General features: G+C 39.0%; 1 long non-coding RNA gene across 1 annotated transcript in view; it reads right to left on the bottom strand.

Moving 5' to 3' along the window:
• Positions 1-740: 740 nt before the first annotated feature.
• The window catches only part of LOC309655443, a 49,259-nt gene continuing 38,375 nt past the window's right edge, over positions 741-11,624 (bottom strand). Inside the window, exon 3 of the long non-coding RNA XR_014260841.1 lies at positions 741-10,906. This is a non-coding gene — a long non-coding RNA (uncharacterized lncRNA). The remainder of the gene's footprint in view (positions 10,907-11,624) is intronic.

The raw sequence follows: 11,624 nt of genomic DNA, 5'->3' as shown, positions 1-11,624 counted from the left end.
TAACAGTAAGACAACAAACAACCTAATTTTTAAAAATGAGACAAAGACCTTAACAGACACCTCACCAAAGAAGATACAAATAAACATATGAAAAGGTGCTCCACACTGGATGTTATCAGGGAAATGCAAATTAAAACAATGAGATACCATCACACGCCTTTAGAACAGCCAAAATCTGGAATACAGACAACACCAAGTGCTGACGAGGGTGTAGAATAACAGAAACTCTGATTCATTGCTGGTAGGAATGAAAAATGGTGCAGTCACTTTGGGAGACGCTTAGGCAGTTTCTTACATAACTAAACATACTCTTACCTTATGATCCAGCAATTATGTTCCTTGGTATTTACCCAAAGGAGTTGAAAACTTACGTCCACACAAAACCTGCACATGAATATAACAGCAGCTTTATTCATAATTGCCAATACTTGGAAGCAACCAAGATGTCCTTTGGTAGGTGAATGGATAAATAAACAATGGTGCGTCCAGACAACAGAATATTATTCACTAAATATTTACGTTTGATTGACTGAGAAGGACTCCAAGGGACCAAAGACAGGTGAGTAAAAGATGGTGTCATGAAAAATTTAGCTCTGATGGTCTCCCTCTTTCCCCTTTAAGTTATAAAGTGTGAGTTCAAGTTCTCAAAGTTCCCTAGGGAGCCCTGAATGCAGCTGAGGATGTGCCAGAGATGGGCAAAGGACTGTACAATTTGGAAGGAATAAAAGTGAGAATAAAGACAGTGAGACCCAGAAATTTAATTGCCCGCTGCAGAGACCAGGGAGTAGAAAAGCTAACCCAACAAGCTTCCTGCATCTTCGCCCACCATGAGCGAGATAACCAAGGGAAAAGGGGCATTGGGCTGGCAGAGGGAATTTTGGCTTCCATGTGCCATTTCCTGACTTTATATTAATTTTGCATTCCTTTTCTTTTTCCCCCAGTAAGTGTTTCTAACAGGGCAACTAACAAGAGAATTGAGTAAGCCGCACCATCCCATACCTCAGATAGACCTAAAGTCACTGGGAAAAGAAAGGGAACAGGGCAGGGAGGTTTTCGACATTGAAAACACAGAAGCAACAAAAATACTTAAGTCAGTGTTTTTCTGACTAGGATGTAGCTTAGCCAGAAAATCATCTTGTTGGATGATCTTGAGACAGAGTAGACAAATTTGGCCACTTCAAAACTTTTTAATAGTTTGAAACTTTGAGTGTGTTTTGGACAAGCACCAACTCCCGACCATTCTTAAAGTGCCCATCACAGCATTCCATAATTTAATTATAGTCTTTCGCTCCTAGTCATTTGGGGTATTTATTTTTCAAGCAGGTAAAGCGTGATACTTGGAAGAACAGAGTAATTTGCAGTCAAATAGAAGAGGACAAATAATTAGACAACATTTCAAAAGTACAAGAAAAAAATGCCACCACAGCAGTTCAGATGCTGTTTTCCTTCTTATATATCATGGGCTATGAGTCAACCCAGCCGGAATATTATTAGAGGTTGACCTGAATTCTGGCATAATTACATGCATAAAAATTTGGATTTCAGCCCAATGTATAAGTTTACCCTTCTTACTGCAGCTGCTGCCCTTCAAGGGCTGGGAGATCTTTAATTCCCAATCGAGAGACAGTGCTGGCAGGACCTGAGGCTTGTTGAAGTCATCTTTGCAGTCAGACCTGATTAAACACAGCCTGGGTGGGAAGGAGTAGGCTGTCCCGGACAGAGGTCTGCACCTGCCAGCACCCTTTGTTGCGAGCTACAGACCCACTCTAACTGGTCTTGGCAGAAAATGTATTAAAAGCTGTTAGGTAGTTCACGGAAGCTCCGGAAGCCCAGAGAACCAGGCATGAAAGCTATCCAGCCAAGAGCCGTCCCCAAATGCTGCCAGAACACTCCCAGGACACTGGGACCTCCACGGAGGCCAGCTTCCCATCATCGGCTCAGCCTCTGGGGACCCAGTGTCTCCACCACCCAGTGCCCCCCCAAAAATGGGTTCTGTGCTGCATCTCCAGCCCCCAGAATTTCTCTTCTAAATCTTAGTCTCCCGTTGGGCTGTTCTGACTGAAGAAAGCCAAGCCAAAAAGGGAGCCAAGACGATAACTTCTGACTCTATCTTGGAGAGACAGAACCCATAACGTGGGAAATAATCTTAGGGTTAAAAAGAAATTAACCACAGGAAGACATGGAGAGGTGGGCACATTTTCAGTCTTACAAATTCGTAGTAACATTGTGAACAAGTGAACATCAGGATCCTTCTATCCCTCTGGAACTTTCATGGACACTCATCTGTTCAAATAGTCATTCTTTCTCATGAGAATGTAAGTTGCTAGTGGGAAGGAATCTCTTTCCATTTTGTTCGTGGAGGCAGCCAAAGCAAATAAAATAGACCTTAGCACAGAGTAGGTGCTCAATAAACATCTGCTGAACGAATGAATTTGTTGAACTCATATTTACTTCATGTCTATTAGACATCAAGGATATAAAAGTAACAAGACAGAGCCAGAATTCAACATGCTCTCGGCAGCTACTGACCCAGGTCTGCCGGGAAGGACAGCAATGATGGTACCTGTGATAGGTGCTTTGACAGAGGAAGGATGAGGTAGAGAGTTTAGAAGAAGTCCTTACTCTGGTTTTGGGAAGAGAGTATCTGGAAGGACACCCTAGAGGATGAGCCTGACTTAGCCAGCAAAGCACAGGACAGGAAGGCTCCTGGGATGGACAAAAGGAAAGAGAATGTCCAGGCCAATGGGCGGCATGTGCAGAAGCTTGGACATAAGAAAGTCCGGGATTTCAAGTAGCTCAATACAGACATCTTTGGGTTATAATTAGCCTTTGGGTTTCCACTCACAAGGTCACACAGAGGACAAGCAGGGAAAAGAAAGTCAGGTTGCAGTGGAAAACCAAAAATTAGCATTAAGTTCTTCCTAAAAACCCTACTTGGCAAGAAGTTGTCATTTTCAGCAAATTGGTGATGGACAGTGTCACCTTTACCTGGAACAGTGATGGGCAGTGTCATCTTTAGGTCACTGGAACTTGGAAGCATTGGAACTTGTTGCCCATCACACACAAGGGCACTCTGAGATCAAAAGTGGTTCTTAAATAAGAAAACAAATAATCCAATTTTTAAAATGAGCAATAGATCTGCACAGGCACCTCATTCAAGAAGACATACAGGTGGAAAATAAGCTTATGGGAAGATGTTCAACGTCATATGTCATCAAAGAAACGCAAATGAAAACAACAATGAAATACCACTATATACTTATCAGAACGGCCAAAATCTGGAACACTGACAACACCGAACACTGACAAGGATGTGGAGCAATGGGAACTCTCACTCATTGCTGGTAGGAATGCAAAATGGTACAGCCACTTCGGAAGACAAATTGGCAGTGTCTAACAAAACTAAACATACTCTTACCATACAATCCAGCAATCACACTCCCTGACATTTACCCAAAGGAGTTGAAAATTTATGTCTACACAAAAACCTACATGTGGATGTTTATGGCAGCTTTACTCCTAATTGCCAAAGCTTGGAAGCAACCAAAATGTCCTTCAATTGGTGAATAGGTAAACAAACTGTGATACATCCAGACAATGGAATATTATCCAGCACTAAAAAGAAATGAACTATCAAGTCACAAAAAGACATGGAGGAAACTTAAGTGCGTATTACTAGGTAAAGAAAGTCAGTCCAAAAAGGCTACATACCATATGATTCCAACCCTATGACATTCTAGAAATAGCAAAACTACAGAGACAGTAAAAAGATCAATGGTTGTCAGGGGTTGGGGGGAGAGTGGGGTGAACAGTTGGAGCACAGAAGACTTTTAGGGAAGTGAAACGACTCTAAGATATTATAATTGTGGACACATGTCATTATACAGTTGTCAAAACCCATAGAATGTGCAACACCAAGAGTGAACCCTGATGTAAACTCTGGGGGAAAAGTAGTTCTTAATTCATTCTTTCACTTTCATTCATTCAACAGCTATGAAGACAACCATACAATCTCACAAAGCACTGTGGCTCATCATATTTAATTCATGGCCCTTTTGATACTCCGATTTTAAAAGTCCAAACAAATTTCATACCACAAATAAAAATAAAATGAAGTGATGGCTATTTTTAATACACTATCTTGAACAACCGCAGACCTGGTCCAGCAGCGATTCTAATATACCCACCCTTCTCGGGAGCATCCACCACCTCTACCCTGCCAAGCCCCACCCCCATCCCTGCCCCAGCGTGATAATCGCTGTGACACGGAAAGTCTGTACCAGCTCGTGTGAAAGGCAGTGTATAATAAGAGCTATAAGAAATGTAGGGAATTATTCTGAAAACAGGACCATCCTCAACTGGAACTAGTAGGTGGCATCTAGGGTTGGAACTGAAGGATGGGTAGGATTTCAAGAGCAGAAATGTAGAAAAAAACACCCATAAAAAGAAAGAGGCCTCAGAGAAAACACAGTGATGAGTAATCACAGGTCATAGATGAGAAAGCTGCATTGTCTAGTCTGACTAGAACAGACTACTTGTGTCAACACCCAGCACGGTGTCCCACACAAAGTAAGAACTCACTAAATATTTGTTGATAAACAAATGAATTTTGTCAGAGTCTGAAAGGAGAAAACTAGATTTCTACAAGACAGTAAAGAGCTTGAAATAGGGCAAAAACAGGTGGATTTTATTCTGATTATAATAGGAATTTATGGAAATTTTTAAAATTTTTTAGAAATTTATAGGTTTTTGAACAGGGATTGAACATGATCAGATCTGTGTGCTTTAGAAATGTTTTGTAGCCACTATCTATGGGATAGAGAAAATCCTCATGAAAGGAAAGTAAACAGAAGTCTGTGAAGTGATCCAGGTGTAAGCATAACTGAAAGTTTGCACTGTCTTTTATATGTAACTTCCTTACAAAATTGTTGTCTTAAAAGTGTTTCGTGAGATGATATGGAGGGAAAGAATATTATTACATATAATTTAAATACATTTCTTTTTTCACTGTTAGGCATGGATTCATTTCTATTGTACCTCGCTTCCCAATTTCAAAAATAATACATGTTTATTATGGAAAATGTATAAGATATCAAAGATTACTTTAACCTTATGAAATTTTATCACACATAGAACAGGTATACATCTTGGTTATATCTTTACAATCTATATTCTGTGTATGACATACACATACACGCACACACATATCCAGATCAATTTCCTCATAACTTTTATAATCCGTATTTTTTCTCTTTAAAAATAAATATTTTTTAACTTTTTATTTAAAATTTTACATTTTAAATTTTAAAACTTTAATTTTTTATAATTATAAACGTAATAAATGCTTATAAAAACAAAAATAGTGAAAACTGTAAAGAAGAAAAATAAAACCATCTACAATCCCACCACCGAATAAAAGATGCTGCCGTCAACATTTTGTCGTAGCACCTAGGTTTCTCTCCCTCTTTTGATATAAGTAGATTAGACTACATAGATAGATGGTAGATACATAGATGCATAGATAATCGATAGATAAATGGACTCATCCATTTATCTAAGATAGATAGATAGAGAGTTAGATAGATAGATTTTTTTTTTAATTTATTTATTTATCTTGGTTGTGTTGGGTCTTCGTTGCTGCATGTGGGCTTTCCTTAGTTGCAGCGAGCGGGGGCTACTCTTCATTGCCGTGCACAGGCTTCTCATTGCAGTGGCTTCTGTTGTTGTGGAGCATGGGCTCTAGGCGCACGGGCTTCAGTAGTTGTGGCACGTGGGCTCAGTAGTTGTGGCTCGTGGGCTCTAGAGTGCAGGCTCAGTAGTTGTGGCGCACAGGCTTAGTTGCTCCGCGGCATGTGGGATCTTCCCGGACCAGGGCTCGAACCCATGTCCTCTGCATTGGTAGGCAAATTCTTAATCACTGTGCCACCAGGGAAGTCCCAATAAATAGATTTTTAATGTGATAATACCATTTACTCTTTTGTAATATTTTTAATCTAACAATATAATAAAATGGACATTCCCCATGTTGTTAAATACTCTTTTACATGATTTTTAAATGACTGCACACAATTTCATCATACAATTGTTCCATCGTTTCCTTAACAATTCCTCTATTGTTGTACGTAGGCAGTTTGCAATTTTTAATTGTTATAAACAGCTCAGTAGTGAACATTATTGTCAACTGCTGTTTGCTCAAATTCAAGTTTCTTAGGATAAACCCGTGAAGGTAAAATTGTCCAGTCAAAGAGTTTAACTTTACCCTTGTGGCTCATTTTAAAACTCTTAAGTTCAGTAATACACACCATCTCTTAAAATGCCATACATCAGATTTATTTTTGAGATCATTTCTGTTTTCTAAATAGGCAAATTGATTCACTCTTCTTCAGAATACTGAGAAGATAATACAGTGGAATACTGCTCAGCCAAAAAAAAAAAAGAATGAAATTTTGCCATTTGCAACAATATGCATGGACTTGGAGGGCACTATGATAAGTGAAACAAGTCAGACAGAGAAAGACAAATACTGTATGTTGTCACGTATATATGGAACCAAAAAAAAATACAACAAACTAGTGAATATAACAAAAAAGAAACAGACTCACAGATACAGAGAACAAACCAGTGGTTACCAGTGGGGAGAGGGAACGGGGGGAGGGGCAAGATAGGGGTAGGGGAGTAAGAGGTACAAACTATTAGGTATAAAATAAGCTATAAGCATATATTGTACAGTATGGGGAATATAGTCAAATTTTTATAATAACTGTAAATGGAATATAGCCTTTAAAAATTATGAATCACTATATTGTACACCTATAACATAGGATATTGTACATCAGCTATGCTTCAATACAAAAAATAAATTTAAAAAAATTTTAAGAATACTGAGAAGATATTGTGATGCAAAACCAAAAGCCACGTCTTTGTTAGCTCATTCGCTCACTCCTTAAACCCATGTCAGTGGTGCCCAAGCCTTTTTCTGTTCTGTATCTTTTAATCTTCTAATAATCTCTGCTTTTAAATGTTTACGCATTGGAGAGAAAAAGAAAGATAGAGTACATGTGTGTGCATGTGTGCATGCACAGGCACAAGTGACTATATTGTGTGACCATCCTATGCCTTCCTTAGTCCAATGGGTGATGTAACTTATTAGCATTAACTACATTTATCCCATTTGGCGAGTCTGAAACACTGGGTTTATATACACTCATCATGGGTTGTATAACGATTCTTATCAAGAATTCCTAGACACCACAAAGTACAAATACCAACAAAATGAGGATGCCAATTATTTGCATTGCTAAACAGCATTTATTTCATACATATACAACAATCAACTAAATATAATGTTGGAACATTTTTTGAATAGTAACACACAAATGTCACTTTAAATATTCAATGAGATGATATTAAATAGTCATTAAGTCAGTAATGACCAGTCCTGCTCCCATGCATCCAAGCCCAACAGGCTCTCCAAGCTTCTTCTGGAAGATTCTGCCACTGGACAAAGCCAGGGTCTTATCCTCAGATGTTATCCTCACATCTAAAACAGTAAAAGAGACCGGAATCTCCATTGCTTTGAAAGAAGAAAATTGGGACCAAAAAAGTATCTTCATAGACAAAGGTTGGGGCAATGGAAGTGAGAAATTTCACTCAAGTTCAAAGTAACCATCATGTTAAAACTGATAAGGGAAGACTACAGGCATCTCCAAATCTGTATGTAAACAGAGGTCAAATAAAGTAGAAAAACTCATATTTTAATTCTAAATGAAGAATTCTGGCATTGCCCTTTGTAGGACCACAAGCTTGCATTTAACACTCCTGCCACCCCACCACTTCTGGAGCAAAACTTAAAAGGGTGCAAAAAAAACAAAAACAAAACCTCAGTAATTAAGATAAAGAATAATTTTAATAAAATATTTTAACCAAAATCTTTATGACAAAAATCATAATATTTATGATGTTAAAATATGAAACATTTTAATACAGGATCATTTCTTTTTTAATTTTTTTTTCCATAACGCACTAATTCTTTATCTCAATTCCTGGGTTTGTGCCCAAGGCAAGTGCTTCATTCTCCTCGCCCCGGTCCCAACCCTAAGGGAAACCGAGTCTCAGGTGCAGGTTAAAATCTAGTCAGGTCCAGCCAAAAAGGAAGAGGGTGGGGAAAGCAGCCTTTTCCTACAGCCCTGGGATGTCTCAGGCATAGAAACTTCCTCCCCACATCAAAGGAGACTGCAGCTGCCCAAATTTAACAAATAAAAATACAGGACGCCCAATGCAATGTGCATTTCAGATACACAAGGAATGTCTTTTAGTATAAGTATGTCCCATGCAATATTTGGGACATACTTATACTATTTTTAAAAACTCATTGTTTATCTGAAATTCAAACCTAACTGGGCATCCTGTATTCTGTCTGGCAACCCTCCCTCCACGCCACTCCCACCCCTGCCCCAGGAAGTCTCCCTTAACCCCAGGCAAGAGTTTCTATCTTCCCTGAGAGAGACGGTCACTCTGAAGGCCCATAGCAAGAACAAAAGAAACAAAAATAACAAACCAACTGAAAGCCAGCCCAACACGGAAAGAATGTTATTGCACATTTGCTGACAGAGACCAAGGGAGATTTCCAACATAAACAAGGAAATTTAATCTCTCATTTGCAAAAGCTTCCCCTGTGCTAATTTGTTAACGGCTCATGTAGTGACAAAGAACCAAATGCATTTTATTGAGTTTCTTTTTTCTTATATGATGCAAATCAAAGCAATCCCTGCTAGTAAGTGCAACTAGAGAGACCAGAAATGGTGCATTTTCCGAACTGGTCAGGTCAAACTCAGCTTCTTTTTCCCAACCAAATGGATTATCTGGCCAACCAACTTCCTGAGCCTTTTCAACCAAAGGTTGTGCATTTGTCATACTTGTGAGGCTGTGGATGACTTCAGACCCGATGTGAGTTTGCCTGTTAATGTTCCTTTCTGTCCTTCAGCCTGTTCTCTGCCTCCCAGGTAGGAGGCAAGAGAATCCAAAGCCCCCAGAGGAAAGATGCCCTCACACAGTTTCCTCTGCAGCTTGAGAAGGAGACCAATGCTGGTTTTTCTCCCTCCTCGACATCAGAGACCATGCTATGTCATCCGGCTGAATCTGAAAGAAGCCAGGAATGGTTTTCATTTAAAAATAATTAATTTTCAATCAAGGCTCTTCTTTCTGCTCATCAGATCTGGGCTACTGCTATACATGGTCCTGAGCACAACTGCAGCCCCAGGAACTTCATCTTCTGCTTCCCAGAGATCAGCTAGAAAAGGAGGTCTCTCCTTCTCTCTCACTCTCTCTCTCTCATTCTCTCATAATGTTTATTTCTCTTGTCATGTTTTCCTATGTATTTTTCCTTTGTTACAAAATTGGATTCCATTTTTATATACAATTTTGTGTCCTGTTCACATCTTTGCCCTTTCCCATTGACAAAAATAAACAGTCCTCCACCTCCCCAGCTGCAGAAAGAGAGCAATAAAGGCCTATACACTTTTTTCATAAAGACTTGGAACAATCAACTCTCAGCCAAACTCTCCTTTAGAATAAGTAAGACTGTTTTGCTTTCACTTGTGGCTAAAATCAACATCTTTGGTTCTGGTGTGTGAACTTGGGCAAGTCAATTCCCAGCTTTGGTTTCTGTATCTTCATCTATAAATGGGAATTGAACCATCTCTACAAATGCTTCCAGCTCTGAGATTCTAAGCTGAACACTGATTTTCAGTATTATCTCTTAAAGGTTGAAGAGGTTTAGCCAATATGGGTATTTTATAGAGAAAATCACCATCTAGGAGCCCAGCAGTCTCCCAACTATGTGTTGAATTAGCAGGAGCTTGAACTGATAGATTGGGTAAAGGGGTGAAGTGATCATTTCCTTCCCTCGACCGTATGCTGTATGTTCATCCCATGACGATCAGTCAACGTGCAGAGAGGGCTAATATAGTAACCATGCTTAGCACTCAAGGGACACACAAGGGCTATCATCATATAAAGGTGTGGAAGGTAGCACAGAATTACATCCAGTCCAATTAATCATCAACTTCGCTCTTAGATGACCTAGATCAGACCCCTTTTTCAAAGTTACTCCTGAGTAGGAATGGGATGCTGGGCTCTAAGTAGCTAAAAATATAAACCCAGACCCATAAAGGCAATGGTGTAATGTTGGTCCAGGCTTTAAAAAGAAAGTCTTACACCTCTAAGTAGAAATTTTTGTTTAAATTTTTAAACATAATCCATGACATTCTAATGGGTGGAATGTAATCTAGCTGAATAACCATGAGATAGGACTACCAAGTTACAAAACTAATCCTTGAAAAAAAGAAAAAGAAAAAAGAAACCTGTACTTATGAACATAAGTTAATGCTGTCATTAGAAGACTATGAATTATTTCAAGAATAATATCCCTGCTCAAAACACTAGTCAAAACTTCATTCTCAAGCCATTGAAAAATGTCATCCCCACTCTATATCACTCTCAAAAACAATAAGTTTTGGATTTATTGTGGCCATTACAGGATCAGCAAGATCCTTCTGAAATGAAAGCTAAAGTTTATCATTGGCTTTTTTTACAAGCCTAGTTTCCAAGTGGCATTTTGGTGCTTCTAAAAATCAAAGCAATCAAAATATAAAATTTCCTACCTTTGCATAAGTTGAAAGGAATACAGCATGGTCTGTGAAGGCAATTCCAAAAAAAGATCCAGAAAACTGTGCTGGTCACTGGCAGTTTAGTTAAAATAAGCGTATATCCCAACAATGCAATCACTTAAAATAATACAATACTCACCCATGTGTCAACATTCCAGATTTTGTTTCCCAAAAAAAATCCTCAATCATCGTTTCTAGTTATAAAAGGGTTGAAAACACGCAATTGTCTCTATTCTCTCCTGAAACCCCAATAAAAATAACAGTGAAGAGATTTATTTTAAGGAGTAAATAATCCACAAAGATAAAATAATGTGAGAGGAGACAGAAGTTTGAAAGATGGATAATAAAAGGAAGAAGGGTGTGGGCTTAGCAGTTACAAGTGAGCTGAATCATAGGCAGGACCATTGTGTTGCAAAACGCAGCAGCCTTGATCCTAAACCACAGTGGAGAAATCCAAGAAACAATCAAATTTTTACCACCCAAATCCCCAAAAGGCTCAGATGCTACTATTGGGTATCCCTGGGAGTGGAAATGAAGATGGAACTCTACACAGGAAGGTGTGTTAAAAATCACTTATGAAGGAAAGAGCAACCCAGGTTCTCTAGTGTCAGGGGACTGTCTTTTCCCCACCCTCACAGAAATGTGAAGGTGTAATCTCTGCAGAGGCTAAAAGAGAGGAGCTCTAGATTGGGGCACCCAAGGCATAGTTGAAAGTGACGGGTGCCCCCAAGAAAACAGATGGATTAAAATTAAAGCTTGCCTTCTGTAAATTGAGATCTCAAATGCTCGTCTTTCAGAACACTGGCATCTAGGGTTCTTCATCTAACTGGAGACTAGAATGTTCTTTAGATAAGTTGACAAGACTTTGGGGGAGAAAAATATAAAAATTGAGATAAGGGTTCCCCAAATAAATGGTCCAACCAGACTACCCTACAGAGATAGCCACAGTCAACACGT

Source organism: Balaenoptera physalus (genome assembly GCF_965194825.1).
Source record: "Balaenoptera physalus genome assembly, chromosome: 2".
NCBI lineage: Eukaryota > Metazoa > Chordata > Mammalia > Artiodactyla > Balaenopteridae > Balaenoptera > Balaenoptera physalus.
Note: the sequence above shows the minus strand (reverse complement) of the source record. Positions and strands in the feature narration are given on the sequence as shown.